At 43.0% G+C, this 15,310-nt stretch overlaps 1 protein-coding gene and 1 long non-coding RNA gene across 2 annotated transcripts in view; one reads left to right on the top strand and one right to left on the bottom strand.

Moving 5' to 3' along the window:
• Window positions 1-15,310, bottom strand: part of LOC133418595 (exostosin-1) — a 380,641-nt gene that overhangs the window by 170,292 nt on the left and 195,039 nt on the right. The gene's annotated exons all lie outside the window — the stretch shown is intronic.
• Window positions 11,969-12,499, top strand: LOC133418600 (uncharacterized). Its single transcript, XR_009770468.1, has 3 exons — window positions 11,969-12,090; window positions 12,221-12,340; window positions 12,481-12,499. It is a non-coding gene; the product is annotated as an uncharacterized LOC133418600 (long non-coding RNA).

Below are 15,310 nucleotides of genomic sequence, written 5' to 3'. Positions count from 1 at the left end.
ACTGGGCAGAATTGACACCGGATCCCCGGAGGGGGTGTCACCTTTCTGGAATTGGCGGGAGAGGGCGTCTGGCTTGGTGTTGCGTGATCCAGGCCGGTATGACAGAGTGAAGTTGAACCTTGTGAAGAACAGGGCCCAGCGGGACTGCCTGGGGTTCAACCGCTTGGCCGTGCGGATGTACTCCAAGTTCTTGTGATCAGTCCAAAAGAGGAATGGAACGGTGGACCCCTCCAGCCAGTGACGCCACTCCTCCAGGGCAAGCTTTACAGCTAGCAGCTCTCGGTTCCCTATGTCGTAATTGCACTCAGAGGGGGACAATCGATGTGAGAGAAATGCACAGGGATGGAGCTTCTTATCCTCCGCAGCCCATTGAGAAATCACAGCACCGACTCCCACATCAGAGGCATCCACCTCCACAATGAATTGCCGGTCCTTATCAGGCATCTGGAGGATGGGAGCAGAGGTGAATCTTGACCTGAGGGTACTGAAGGCTTTGTCAGCTGCTGGGGTCCAGGTGAAGGGTTGCTTGGTGCTGGTTAAAGCAGTGAGAGGAGCGGCAACGGTACTGTAGTTCCGGATAAACTTTCTATAGAAGTTAGCAAACCCCAGGAACTGTTGCAGCTTCTTTCTGTTCTCCGGAACTGGCCATGAACTGACTGCTGACACCTTGGCTGGATCCATTTGGATACTCCCTTCTGCCACGATGTACCCCAGGAAGGCTATGGTCTTGACGTGAAACTCACATTTCTCCGCCTTGACGTAGAGGGAATTCTCCAGGAGACGACGAAGGACTTGCTGGACGTGGCGGGTGTGGTCAGACAGGTCTCTGGAGAAGATTAAGATGTCGTCCAGGTAGACGAAGACAAAGATGTTTAACATGTCCCGTAGCACGTCGTTCACAAGAGCCTGGAACACAGCAGGAGCATTGGTGAGGCCAAAAGGCATAACCAGATACTCGTAGTGGCCTGTTGGTGTATTGAATGCGGTCTTCCATTCATCCCCCTCCCGGATCCGCACTAGGTGGTAAGCGTTTCTGAGATCCAACTTAGTAAAGACAGTGGCTCCCTGGAGCAACTCAAAGGCAGAGGTGAGCAGAGGCAGAGGGTAACGGTTCTTCACCGTGATGTCGTTGATACCCCTGTAATCGATGCAGGGGCGAAGGGATCCGTCTTTCTTCCCCACAAAGAAGAAGCCAGCACTAGCAGGGGATGAAGATGGGCGGATTAATCCTGCAGACAGAGAGTCATTGATGTAGTCTTCCATGGACTGTCTTTCAGGAGCAGACAACGAAAAGAGGCGGCCCCTGGGAGGAGCTGTTCCAGGGAGGAGGTCGATGGCACAGTCGTACGGCCAGTGAGGGGGCAGTGATGTGGCTCGTGCTTTGTTAAACACTTCTTTGAGACTGTGGTAGCATTTCGGGACATTGGAAAGGTCTGGAGCGGAGTTGGTGGGAACTGGCAGGGGGGGTAATGTGGCAGCCAGCAGGCAGGTTCGATGGCAGTCTTCTCCCCACTCCCTGATAACCCCGGTCACCCAGTCGAGCTGAGGGTTGTGCTGGCGAAGCCATGGGTAACCCAGGATGAAGGGCTGGCCAGGAGAGTGGAGCAGGTGAAACTGGATGGTTTCTTGATGGTTTCCGGACAGGTTCATCGAGACAGGGGCCGTGACATGAGTGACTGACCCGAGTAGGTGTCCGTCCAGCGCCCGGGCAGGAATAGGGGGTGTCAAACGGTGGTTCTCCAGTCCCAGTTGGCGTGCCAGCATGATGTCCATTATGTTGGCTTCGGCGCCAGAATCCACCAGAGCAGCCAGGGTGTGAGTTGAGCCAGAGAGACAGAGGTGAACTTGCAGCAGGGGTTTGCGGTCGGAGGACTGGATGGTCGTTGAGCTCAGCCGGACTCCCCCTATGTCCGGTGAGCTTTGGCTTTTACTGGGCAGGTTGCAACCCGATGTCCTTCACCCCCACAATAGAGGCAGAGGTTTGAGGTGAAGCGGCGCTGGCGTTCTGCTGGAGTGAGAGTGGCTCGCCTAATGTCCATGGGCTCAGGCTGGTCAAGCTGGCTTGGTTGTGTAGCAAGGAATGACGGGGGCCCAGTCGAATTTCTCCGAATGCCGGTGGTTGGTGGATCTTGGCGGCCCCTCTCACGACGGCGGGTCTGTATCCTTCTGTCAATCCGGACAGCCAGTGCGATGGCTTCATCCAGGGTGGATGGCAACTCATGAGAGACCAACTCGTCCTTCATATAGTCGGCCAGGCTATGGAAGAATGCGTCCCTCAATGATGTTGTGTTCCAAGAGCTTCGTCTTGCCAGGGTTCGGAAGTCGATGGAATGGTCTGCAACTGAGCGCCTGCCCTGCCGAATACTGAACAGTTCACGGGATGCCTCTGCGGTTGGTGAATCCAGGTCAAACACCTTCAGCTTCTCCTCAGCAAACAGGTCGAAGGTTGCACATGCGGGGGTTTGACGTTCGAACTCGGCTGTTCCCCAGAGTCGCGCTCGGTCCGTCAAGTGAGTGATGGCATACCCAACTCTAGCCCCCTCAGTGGCGAAGGTCCTTGGCTGCAGGGAGAACTGAAGTCGGCAGCTAGTCAGGAATGGCCAGACCTGGGTTGGATCACCGTTGAAACGCTCTGGGGTTCCAATCCTGGGTTCTGGAGCATGAGCAGCGGCTGCAGCGACCGGGGCAGATGACTCGGGAGCCGGGCTGGGGGGCAGAGTGGCTGGAGCTGGGCCGGCTAGAGCAGATGGGGGGGTAAGGTTGTTGAGGAGTTGGATGACCATGGCGAGTTGTTGTTGCTGCTGCTCGAGCCGCTGGTGCTGTTGGTGGCCGACCCGAAGCAGGGAGGCAATATCGCCACTCATGCTGCTTACCCCTCTCTCGGCGTGTTCCAGACGTTGCATGGCGTTGGGTTGCACGGGGTCGTCGGTTTCCATGTTGAGGGGAGTGTGCGCTGGGTCCATGTTTGGTCAGATCGTACTGTCACGGTTCAGACAGACGACCAGAGGACCACAATTGCGTCACACAAGAAGGTTTATTAATCCTTCATGGGAAAGGGAAGTTGGGAGTGAATGAGGGCTTCAGGGGGTCCAGGGGGTTCAGGGGGTTCAGGGGGTCCAGGGGGTCTGTGTGTGTGTGTTCCCCCGGCAGCGATCACGGGAGCTGGAGGATCCGGGCAGTCCGGGGCAGGAGATCAGAGTTGGGGTGGAATCCAAGTCCGGGTCACAGATGGGAGTCAGAGAGACAAGCAGACAGGCAGGGTTCCGGTGCAGGTTTGCAGACGATCTGACAATGGCGAGCTGAAAGACAGGGCTTTAAATACTGGGAGAGGTTAAGTGGAGAATGCAGTGCAGCTGGCAGGTAAATCAGAGCAGATTAGGGACAGGTGGAGTGGAGTGACAGCGCTCATGACACCCATATTTCTCATCGCATGGCTGCACCGATGGCTAAGGCTTGTAAAGCTAATATCTCAGGAATACATCTGCAAGATGAGCAAAAAAAAAGTATATACACTATAATGTAAAAAGGGGGACTTTTTAAATATAGATCTCTACATATAGCAAAGCTAAACATGGAATATGACTCGTAAAATAGCACCAGATATGGTAGCAGCAGTTTTATTTATTGTAGGTCATTTAAAAGTAACTCATTCAAGAAATAGTGATGTTTTAGGGTGTGCTTTTGTCAACTTAGGGACCAGAAGGTGGAGTATACAAGTCTGGTGGTCTTTATTGGTACGTAGTTTGCCACTGTAAGAACAACTATATTATGCTACTAATGGAAGTCAGTCACAACATTGCTCAGATCATATTTCTCTGTCGTGACATATTGAATTAGGTAGACCAGTCAGTTGCACACTAGTTAATTTTCTGGAAGTAGCAAACCATTTGAGAACATTTCACTTACTGCAAGTCGTGCAAATGTCCATCTACTGCATACTAAAGTATATACCACTTTTTTGTAAACTCCTTTTTTGTTTACCAGTTTTGAAAACAGTCATGGGTTTTAGATCGGAGAGTGTGGTTGTAACATTGAAGTCTATTTGCTCTCATATGGCACTTTTCAAACATTCACTGTCTTGCTTAAGGGCCCTGCAACAGTTTGGAGGATTACCACTGTCATTATCAACAGCAATTTCAACAAATGTGTCAGTCAAGTTTGAAATCAATTTCGTTACATTCAATGCAGTACTATAAGTACATGGGTCTGTTCAATGCATGCATTGTGATAAAATAAAAGATGCATCAGGACTAACTTTCCATCTCTGGACTGCAGACAAAGGAAACTTACTGTATGTATTTAAAGAAAACTGTGTTATTGTTAGCATATCAGTGTTTAGTTATAAGGCTACTGTATACTTTCCTTTTCCTACAATAGTTGTGTTCTTCAGAAATTATTGAGTGTATTTGGGTCCAAATTTACATTTGCATAGTTGCAAGGCACTACCTGTCCTAAGCGACACTCCACGACTTCTCCACGACTGCTGGCCACGTGTCAAGTGTCTTGTGAGACAGCGTTTAGCTTTTGGAGCCAGTCCTTGGAGGAACTGCACGTTTCTGTATTGTTTCGGTTTACTGAGTCTGATGTCAATTATTGAAGCTGATGTAAAAATGCCAGTAGAGATCTTTTCTGCTTTTCTTTTTTCAGTCAAAGGTAACCAAGTCAAAGGTTCTTGACTTGTGTATTTGGTTCCCAATTTACATCTGCATAGTTGCAAGGCACTACCTGTCCGAAACCACATTCCAACGGATGCTTCCTCTGCTTGCTTTTCTTATTTAATGCTGATTCTTCCTTTTTTTACCCGTGTTTATCCTTCTGGACATTTGTTAATCTCTCGGATTAAAGTGTTTTTTTGTTTGTTTTTTTTTTACTTGTCTACACACATATTATTGGTTAATACCATGCTGGTAAGAACCTAAGGCATATATGTGCATTGTTAATATATTTATCTCATTAATATACATATACGCATACATATATATACACATACAAACCCTTTTTTTTTTTTGTGGAGGGGGGGTGACATCCGCTTCTAATCCAGGACGCGAGAACACACATGGAGGCGAACGTCGAGCACTGGAAATCTGCAAAAAGAAAAAAACAACAGACACGAAACCGGCACGGAACCGGCAGAAACACGAGCAGCAACCGTCCCAGGTCTCCCAGATTCGGAGCTTGGAGTTTCTGCTGAAGATCTTCTCCCCTCAGTGTCACAACATACTGAATCTGTGTCTGCGTCTCACACTCCTTAAGTTTCAAGTGAGAGGCTCCCCTCTTGAAAAAACATAGTAAAATAGTAGTAAAGTCTTTTTCAATTATTCTAATATTCTAAGACTATAGTAAGATCGTAATATAAATATGCATGTGTGCACACATGATAATATAGGGAATAATAATAATAACGTCTTAAAGGGGACCTATTATGAAAAACACGTTTTTTCTTGTTTTAACATATATAAAGTGGTCTCCCCTCACCCTGCCAGCACAGGGGAGACAAAATACCATGAATTTCTGCAGGGTCTCTGACCCCCGCCAGACAGAGTCCCCCAGTGTCACGTGACTTTTTTTGAGCCGATTAAAATCTGCCCCCGTCGTGACGTCACGACGGGAGCAGATTTCCATAGGTTCAGCCTCCGCTGCTGAAACCACGCCCACAACCAGCTCTCTCCGCTGCTGGAGCGGTGCTTCCTTCAGCCAGTCGGACGCTGCGCCGCGGCGGAGTGGATCCGGGTTAAATCATCCAGGTTCCCGGGTGGTTTGGGAGCTGGGTTCTTCGGGGTCTGTCCCAGGCTGGACCAGCTTCACCCTCAAAGATTTTCAGGCAAATCTGTCGGTTTGATCACCGGTAACCGACGATGCGCCACGGATGCGCTCCGGAGCCGATCTGTGCGCCCGCCTTGGGGTTGCAGCGCCCGTCGCGCAGCATCCGCCGGGCAGATCCGGCTGAAATTCCGCTGGTCGGTCCCCGGGAGTCCCTACCAGTCCAGGCCGGTTCCTGCGGTCCCGGCCGGTCGGAACCGGTCAGATTCCCCCGTTAAAGCCGCGGTGATGCGCGCTGCTCCAGCAGCGCTGCTCCCGGGCGCCCGGCGTGGCTCCGGGGCCAGCGTTCAGCATCCGCCGGGTAGATCCGGCTTAAATAGTGCATAAATGTTATTTATATACAACTCATATTTTATTTTTTAACAATAAAGTTTCCATTTGTGAAAATTCAGTGTTGTGATAATTTACAGGCTCGGGCTGCTCTGGCCGAGCAAGGTTTATGCTCCTCCCCTGCTACACGTCATTCAGGGAGCCAATCAGCGCAGAGCCTCATTATCATACCCCCCCCTTCCCTAAAAATGAGGCGCAGAAAAAGAGGTTAGAAGCGGTAAAACTAGTGACAGGGCCCACAGGCTGGATTTATGATTTATGTAGAAAAAACAAGCTTTAGATTGTTTTTAAGACATTCAAGGCCTGTTTAAAATATACATTAAATGCCATAATAGGTCACCTTTAAATCTATAGAAGTGTTGATGCATAGTGTGTCAAGTCGGTGCACGGCTGTGTAACTTTGTTTGTGATCCTGAAGTTCAGATGATTGAGTTAAGTCTAAACTAAGTCCTGGTCATCATCGTCAATTATTGATACAACTTTGGGAGCTCGTCTGGGATGATGTTTGCAGTGGCGAACCATACTGGTGAGCAGACAGGAGGTTTGTTCTTGGAAGTTGAGGCAATCCTCGGCCCATATACAAAGATTAGCAGTTTTCTGCCTTAGTTATTGGATTGCCTGAACTACCCGGAATTCTCATGTCTTAAAACATCCTGCTCAAGTTAAAAGTAATTAAAGTAGTCAGATATTTGAATGCTTTGGATCATAAGTAAAGTTTAAACACATGAAAAGGAAAAGAAATGTCAAATAACAGAATTTTGTGATTTCGTGTTCTGGGGAAAATGGTCAGTGGATTGCCTGATTCTACCTAATTTGTGGGAACTTAATTGGGGTGTAGGGCTATTAAGGGCTATTAAGCCATACATGGGAATGAGTTGACTGTTTGTCTGGATCGTAAACATACATTTGCTGTAGGCAAGTTACTAGATAACCCAAATTAGTTTTTGGGGTAGAGGGACATCTGTTGCCCCAAGAAGGTTGAAGGTGTTGAAAATCCAGACACATGAACTTTGTTTGTTTTGTGAGTACAACTAATCATGACATTATTGTAACAAAAACAATCATGGCTTTTAAACGCAGATTGCTTTTTGAATGAAGTATGGAAGTAGATTGAAGTGTAGCCAGAAAAGGAAAAAGAGAGAGAAATATGGGTGGAAAATGGTTGAAACAGTGAAAGAAAAAGATAATATCTTTTGGGGAGATGAGTAACTAGTGGTCTAGTAAAGTAAAATGTAGAGTTTGGTGGATGTTGTAAAAGGTGGACCCAGAATGTTCAAAGTGATTTGATGAACGTATGCTGACTAAATAAATGCTTACGTTCGGTAGTTGTTGTGGGAAGTAATCTGTGTGCTGGTTAAAATGACAAAATTAAATCAGACAGCAGAAGTAGATATAAAGTGTACAGGATAACAAAAAGGAGGGTGAGGTGATCACTCACTACATTCAGCTGATTAAGACACAAATTAAGAGAAATCAGTGTAAGAAATGCTTTGATTTAAGGTCCCCTCTTTTCCTGGGATCTCTCCCTCTGATCCCCCCCCACCACTTTTTTTTCTTTTGGGCTGACGTTTGGGTTTTCCTTTGGGTAGGTCACAGGAGGTTGGAGACACCCCCACCAACATTGAGAAAGCGAGAGAGGTGAAATGACCCTATAAGGTGGCTGAGGTGACATCACACTGTCTGAAAGTGTGGTTGACTGCAGACAGACTGAGCAACAGGATACACATTGTACTCCAGGTACTGACCCGACTGAACGTACTTTGACTGAGGTCCGGACTGACTTGAGGACCTCAAAACCTGACATTGACACAAACAATCACCCCAACACTCCACCCGAACTTAAAGGGCCAGAAAGATCTTTCAGTCAGGGCATTTATAGTATTCAGACTGGGAGGAGGGGCCTCCTTATAGTAGGTCTGATTTACCTGATTTACCTGGATTCCAGGTAAAGATATTTTGGGAATGTTTGAGTTTAATGTGATTGATGCTCTTGTAGAAGTAGAAAATAATAATATTCAAAAGGGTGTTCCCAACCCCCCCTTCAGTCAAATCAAATGAACATGTGACCGGTGCTGCTCCTAATGTATATGAGGTAAGTGTGAAAGAAATGTTATATAAAATGTTAACTAAAATTGAAACTGGTTATAGAGAAGAAAATGTTTGGTTAAATTGGATAACTTCTGCTGTGAAATGGGCTTCTGTTAATGACTGTGTTGCATGCTCCCAAGCCCGACCCACATTACTGTACTGGACCTTACTGTACCTTCACCATTTTCAGAGAATGACACTGATTGCATGCTTTAATTATGTCTAACAGAAAATCTCCCAACAGCATGCTCTGATTTGGAAAAACCATATCTTCTTTCTCCATCAAATGAAATTCCACCTATATTTACCCCTGTAAAATCAGTCAAATGTGTATGGCTCGACATTGTAAATCTAGTATGATAATGGGTCATATCCTGTACGATCGGTGCATTGGAATAATTGATGTGTCCACATGGGAGAATGTTACTAAACTATATTTTGAAGACTTTTGAAGACTCTCCCCTCTGATTGGATTGGTGGGTGCACTCTATTGTCATTAGTGGCACCTGTTATTGTAGTCAATGCATCTGTTTCTGATATTCTTGAATGTACATCCTATGTACATCCCATGAATAGGTTTGGACGGAACATATTCAATCTTTATGTGGATTTTCAAATTTATATTCATGCCATAGGAGTGCCTAGGTCCCTGATGAATATAAATTGGTTGATCAGGTGGCTTCAGGATTTGAATCTATCATCCCAACAATTACGGTGAATAAAAATGTGGATCGCATAAATTAAAAATAAATAAACAGTTGGCAGCAACTTTACTTATGACTTATCAAAATCGTATGGCGTTGGATTTTGTGCTTGCTGATAGCGACACTGGTGCGTCGACGAAATAATTTCGTCATCGTCATCTTTGAGAGGCAAACAACACTGCCTTCCACAAATAAGGGAAAATCTGTTCATCTATGTCCAGCCTAAATGTTCAAGAAAAATACACAATTCATGTTAAGAAGGGGAGACTTTAACAAAATTTAACCCCATGGTATTTAAAGGCAGTTTAAATTAAAGTACAGTTAAATATAGGGATTTACTTCTTCATGACAAGCTTACGACACACTGTTTTGCTTAATGCCTTGAAATTCTACAGATTCTGTTTAACAAAGAGAAAAGATGATAGTAGACGTCCCTGATGCGGTCTATTTGAGTAAATTACCTTAATCCTTGAGATGAAGGTGAGATGGAAGACGATGATACTTAAATTGCTCAAAGACAAGATTGTCTAATGATAAATACTTATACACAAAAACAAATATCCACTGAATGAGGAAAAATTTGGTTAAATTGAGCTATTCAATCGATTACAAATAAATGAACGGAAAAAAAAACATGGTCATTTATGTTGTCTATTTATTCATTTATGTTGGGTGTTTATGTTGCCTTCAAAACTACTGAAGAACTTCAGGTTAGCAATTCTCTATTTTCAGTGCAGTTTCTGATTTTTAAAACCTTTAAAACATTTATTCAGCAAAAAAACTCACTAAAGTTTTATATTTTGGTTAAAGCAGCACAATGTAACTTTCAGCTTTTGTTGAGTTTGGCGGCTCCTTTGGACAAAAGCGGTAGTGCTTTACCAGTAGTGTGGAAGGGTTCCTACCATGCTCCTCAAAGTTACATAGTGCCAGTGAAGGCGATACAGACCCCTCAGACCATGACAGAGGTTCATTAAACCTGTTGGAAGTTGATGTACCATCACAATGACTCTGGAAATATTAGATTAAGATGGAAAAGTTACATAGTGCTGCTTTAAACAGTTTGTGTACATGAGTTTGATTGGATTTTTTTTTTTCAGTTTCCAGTCTGCTGTAAAGCTAATTTATTAAGCGATAAGCATTTTATCAAAAAGAATGAAATACATTTCTTTCATCAGCATAGGCGATACAGATATTGTTGTCCAAGTTGAGTTGACGCTTCTTGTGTTTATATATATATTCTAAAGATAAAGCATTGAAAACATCTGCACGTCAGCGTTGGTACATCAGCTGCTGCTCCATTTGCGCCTGTTGCTGTTGGTCTTCTTGTCTTGCTTGTTGCTCGTTCCCATGCAACATCCTAGTTTAGTGAACAACATCAAAAAGAACATGAGCAGTTGTCAATAATAACATAAATATCGATTGTGGAAAATAATATTTCTATCAGTATTTTAAGTCATTAAATTGATTCATTATAAACAAAATTGATATTAGCAAATGGAAAAAAAGAAAGCAAAAGAAGAAATTTAAGCACTTACTTATGGACCCCGCCAACGACACGAGGGATCCAACGGAAAAGCTTTCCCAAAAAACCCTCCCCAGGTTCAGCCATCAGGACAACCATGGATAAAACAAGCAAGACCACAGTGCATTTCATCCTGTAAGAAAATGATCAATGATTTGGAAAAAAAACAAGTGACAGATTTCCCCAGAAACCATATGTTACTGTGTATGTTTTCTTTGTCCTGTCGAAAGGCACCTGATACTACCATTTCACTGTACTAGGAGAAACCAGTGATTTTTATTATTATTTTAATGTGTAGGTACCAGAAATCCAGAGTTCCCATGACGGCACCCTTTGATAAAAACTTACAGTTTTCACTGTCAGTCATCGTCATTGTCTTACCTATTGTGTGACCAGGTTTGAGATGCATCAGCCCATCTCGCTTGGAGCACGGATGCATAGTAGAAGAAATTACATTTCCTATTGCTAACAGGTGGCGCTACAACCGATCCTGAATATTCCACTGTAGATGTCTTCAGGCTCAGACTACAATCATAAACATCAGTTGTGGACCAGATCAAATAATGTAATGCTGAGTTACAGCCAATTGGTTTTTCATGAAGAGTCTTCAAAATGACCTCAAACTTTGCTGCATCATTACAATCAAGCCCTCTGGTAAAAACTTAAAAGCTTCGCAATTTAGCGTCGGCCATGTGTAGTTTGTACAAACCATTTTTTGACCCAATCTGATCAAATATCTAGGAGGAATTCCTTAAAGTACGAGGCCTGGAAATGACCAAAATTCATGAAAAATGACATTTTCTGTTCAAAATTCTGGACTTCCTGTGTGAGTAAGAGCATGGGTCCAAGACACTTTTTTGTAGGTCTTTGTCTGAGACAATAGACACATTAATGTCATTGCTGTAGGTCAAAACATATTGTGGGGCCCGTTGAAAAGCTTACCGTAAAATAGGTGGCGCTATCCAGCCCATTTTTGTACAGCCATGCCCGTCGCCCTTTTCAGGCATGTTAAGGCCTCCAAAAATGACATTCATTTAGTCATAATAATAATAATAATAATGATAAACACTACAGATACAATAGGGTCCTCCCACTCTCAATGCTCAGGCCCTAAAAAAAACATTGCAGATACAATAGGGTCCTCGCACCCGCAGTGCTCGGGCCCTAATAATTAACACTACAGATACAATAGGGTCATTGCACCCTCAGTGCTCGGGTCCTAATAAACACTACAGATAAAATAAGGTCCTCGCACTCTCAGTGCCCGGGCCCTTATTATAAGAAGATAGAAAAAAAGGGACTAAACATGACAATAGAAATGTTGTTGGGCTATTGAGCTGCTAAATGACTTGCTAGATTGAACATCTTCTTATGAACGCGAAGCCTTGTCCAGCTTGGTTTCCGAGTTTTGAAGAAAAAGGAAGCTATCTGTTTCTCATGTCGTAACACCTTACACCTCACACTCTTTTTTTTGCAATTGTACGAAATGTTTCACAATATTTAAATCTACTCAGGCCTGCACATATATATGCAGTGTTTCACCACAAGAGAGATATTTCCAATAACCTGTGACACGCTTTTGGTCAATAACCAAATACTTTCATCCATTTTCACGCAACAAAAAAGGTAAAAATTAAGATTTTAACAAGCCATGTTTTATTAAGCTTAGAATTAATTCACCAAAAACTACAAATTACATACAACAACCTCAAAACAATATTGATACATTTGTCCACTGTGGACTTTTTCTCTCCAGGATGAAGTGTACTGGAATATTTCTTGTGTTGTCCATGGTTGTCCTGATGGCTGAACCTGGGGAAGGTTTTATTGGAGCTATTTTTCGTGCAATACCTCATATCGTCCATGGGGTCCGCAAGTAAGGATTTTAATTTCTTCTGTTGAAATGTTTTAACTCCTTGATAATGATATAATCACCTGGACTATGTTTTGAATTCTTATTAACGACTACTCTTCCTTTGTTATCATGTTTTGTGGAACCTGCTTCGATAAAACAAGGCTCGTCCGTAGGAGGGGAGACCTTGCAGAGGACCAAGAGGATCTGCAGGATCAGCAGCAGCTGGACAAACGATCATTCAAATATCCCCAGTCTCGTTTCAACTAGTCTAAAAAGGCTGATCTACAGAAGTTGGCAATTCTTGCATTTTAACATATTTCTATAGAACTCTGCCAACTATTTCTTGAAAATGTACTTACTTTGCCTGAACTGATGAAACCATCATAATTCATTCATTTCGGGAAAATTCCAATTTCTCAATAAATTACCTTTCCAGCACACTCAAACCTCATTTCCATGTGTTATTTAGAAATGTAACTAAGAGGAAAAGTTTTACTACACAAAAATGGAAAATTGTGTGAGGGTGAATTTTGGAGAAAATAATTTTGCAATTTTGCAGTTCAACAACACAATACCAGTGTTACAGGAAACTGACCCTTGCCTGCTGTGTCATCTACCAGGAAGAACTACCAAAGTTGTTAAAGTGACTCTCAGCTAGGGCTCGGTGGGTGCTGGGATCCTCTATTAAGACTTTGTTAACATTTTGATGGTTGTGGTTCCACATATAACAGGGCTGGAGATAAGTTTTTCACACCAGTAGAGCAACCACCTGACAGCTTTCATGAAAAGTAAAACTATAGCTTTAACTATAGATAAAGCCTCCATAAACAAATATGCTTACATAGTAATCGGTGAAAATACTGCCATAATCTGAAATTGGAAAAAAAAAACTTTTTAAAATTATGCTTGCAGGGATTAAAAACAATTTTTCAGACTTTCAAAACTTTATTTCAGATTTTAGATTTTCAACCACTGATTTTCAAGCTTTCAAAACTTTTTCTTTTCACCTCATAAAGTCAAGGTACATTAGTGTCAGACTATAACATTTATCACTGCTTTAGTCGAAGGGGCTTTAAATCAAACCATGAAAAAGCCAGCAAGGAATTTTTTTATTTTTATTATTTTTTATTTACACACAGGTAAAAATATATATATATATATATACGGCTCTGGGAACAACTGTAATTGGCAGACGGCACGCTGTGAGTCAGTGGTCTCGTATTGGCTCATGTTGCAAGTCACACACACATGCAAACATGCACACAGAATTATTGAGACAGTGCGCACAGACGGCGCAGGACTTTGTTTTTAAGTGACGCAATGAGAGTCCTGCTTAATCCTTGAGATATATAACAAAAATTAGGATGTTTTATAATGATGTGAAAATGTTTCCACGTGATCTTGGCAAGATACGCCACAATTCGGCTTCATTTGAACTCTCTTTCCTAAAAATATAATTTTATAAAAAAAAATTATTATTTAACTCACTATAAATCAACTTTTGGACCTAGATCACTGAAATCGACAAGATGTTTTTACATCACGATAAACAACATCCCTGCAAGGTTTGAAGTTATTTAGACAAAGTATGACAAAGTTATGATTTATTTGGTTATGAATTCATATTTTGAAAAAAAAGAGTGACAGACTTCTCCAGACACCATGTGCAACAGTGTATGGTTTTTTTTGTCCTGTCGAAAGGCATCTGATCCTACATCCTAGGATAAACAAGTGATTTTTAATATTTTTTTAAATGTGTAAGTACCAGAAATCAGCTACTTCCCATTTAATTGCGAAGGATGGTTGCTACGTTCAAATTATGACCACCATATACGATACAGTCAATCCATAATTAGAGCACATAATGTGATGAAAAATGTATACCTGACCAGAAGGTGACGCTATGGAAATCAGCCAATATTGTTTTATCCATGTGTTCAGGATGAAAACCTGATTAAATAGTTCACTTTTGGGGGTGATTGGACAATCTGGTTTGATTTTACAGCAAATTATAGATTCATTATAGATTAATACCCTCGGTAGTTCAGGTACAAGTTGATAGGGTTACGGTTCTCACTTTGATGTCATCCAATATGGGTTTTTATACTGCCTGGATAGGTTTTTAGTGGATTGGATTTACCCACTGAAAACAGAGTTACATGGTTGAAAAAAAGTCATTTCCTGCTGCCAGTATATCTGTCAGTGTTTATTACACTGCAGATGTATTCAGGCCCGGACTGCAAACAGACAACCTGGTCTCAGTGATGAGCTATCAAAATGTTAGCAATTTTCTGTTGGCCACCACGCCCAGACATTTCAACTAATGGAAAAGTTTTCAATAACTTTTTGTGGTCATTATGTTTCAAGCAAGCTGTCCAAAGGAGAAAGTCAGGAGATAAATCGTCTTAGACTAGTTCACCAAATTCCATTGTGTAACCAGTGTTGGGACTAACGCGTTATTTAGTAACGCGTTACAGTAACGCCGTTAGTTTTGCGGTAACTAATACTCTAATGCATTACTTTTTAAATTCAGTAACTCAGTTACCGTTACCAAATGTTGCGTTTATCCGTTATTTCTGGCCAGCTACAGTGAAACTTTTTTTCCCCACACGCGGAGACCAGAGGAAACGTAGTGGGCCTGTGTGTGTGTGCATTCAAAAACATGACCGGTGTTCTGTCCATCTACGCTACCCGTTGAGAACTGCTACTTTGTGGTTCTGCGCACGTGCGACAGAACACCAGTCATGGTGAGCCAAGAGAGCATGGGAAGTTTTGCAGCCTGGAAATATGGTCATTACTTTGGTTTTGTCGAGAGGCACGACAAAAACATTTCAGTGAAATGTAAACTCTGTCTGAGAGTCCTATCCACGGCCACAAACAGTAATTCAAATATTTTGAAGCACCTGGAGAAGCAACATTCTTCGACAAAGCTAGTCACTAAAGAAATCCCGGACACATCCGAGGGGAATCAAGCCACTCCATCGAAGCAAC

Source organism: Cololabis saira, chromosome 18, assembly GCF_033807715.1.
Source record: "Cololabis saira isolate AMF1-May2022 chromosome 18, fColSai1.1, whole genome shotgun sequence".
Lineage (NCBI taxonomy): Eukaryota > Metazoa > Chordata > Actinopteri > Beloniformes > Belonidae > Cololabis > Cololabis saira.
The sequence above is the reverse complement of the archived record's forward strand: the minus strand, read 5'-3'. Positions and strand labels throughout refer to the sequence as shown.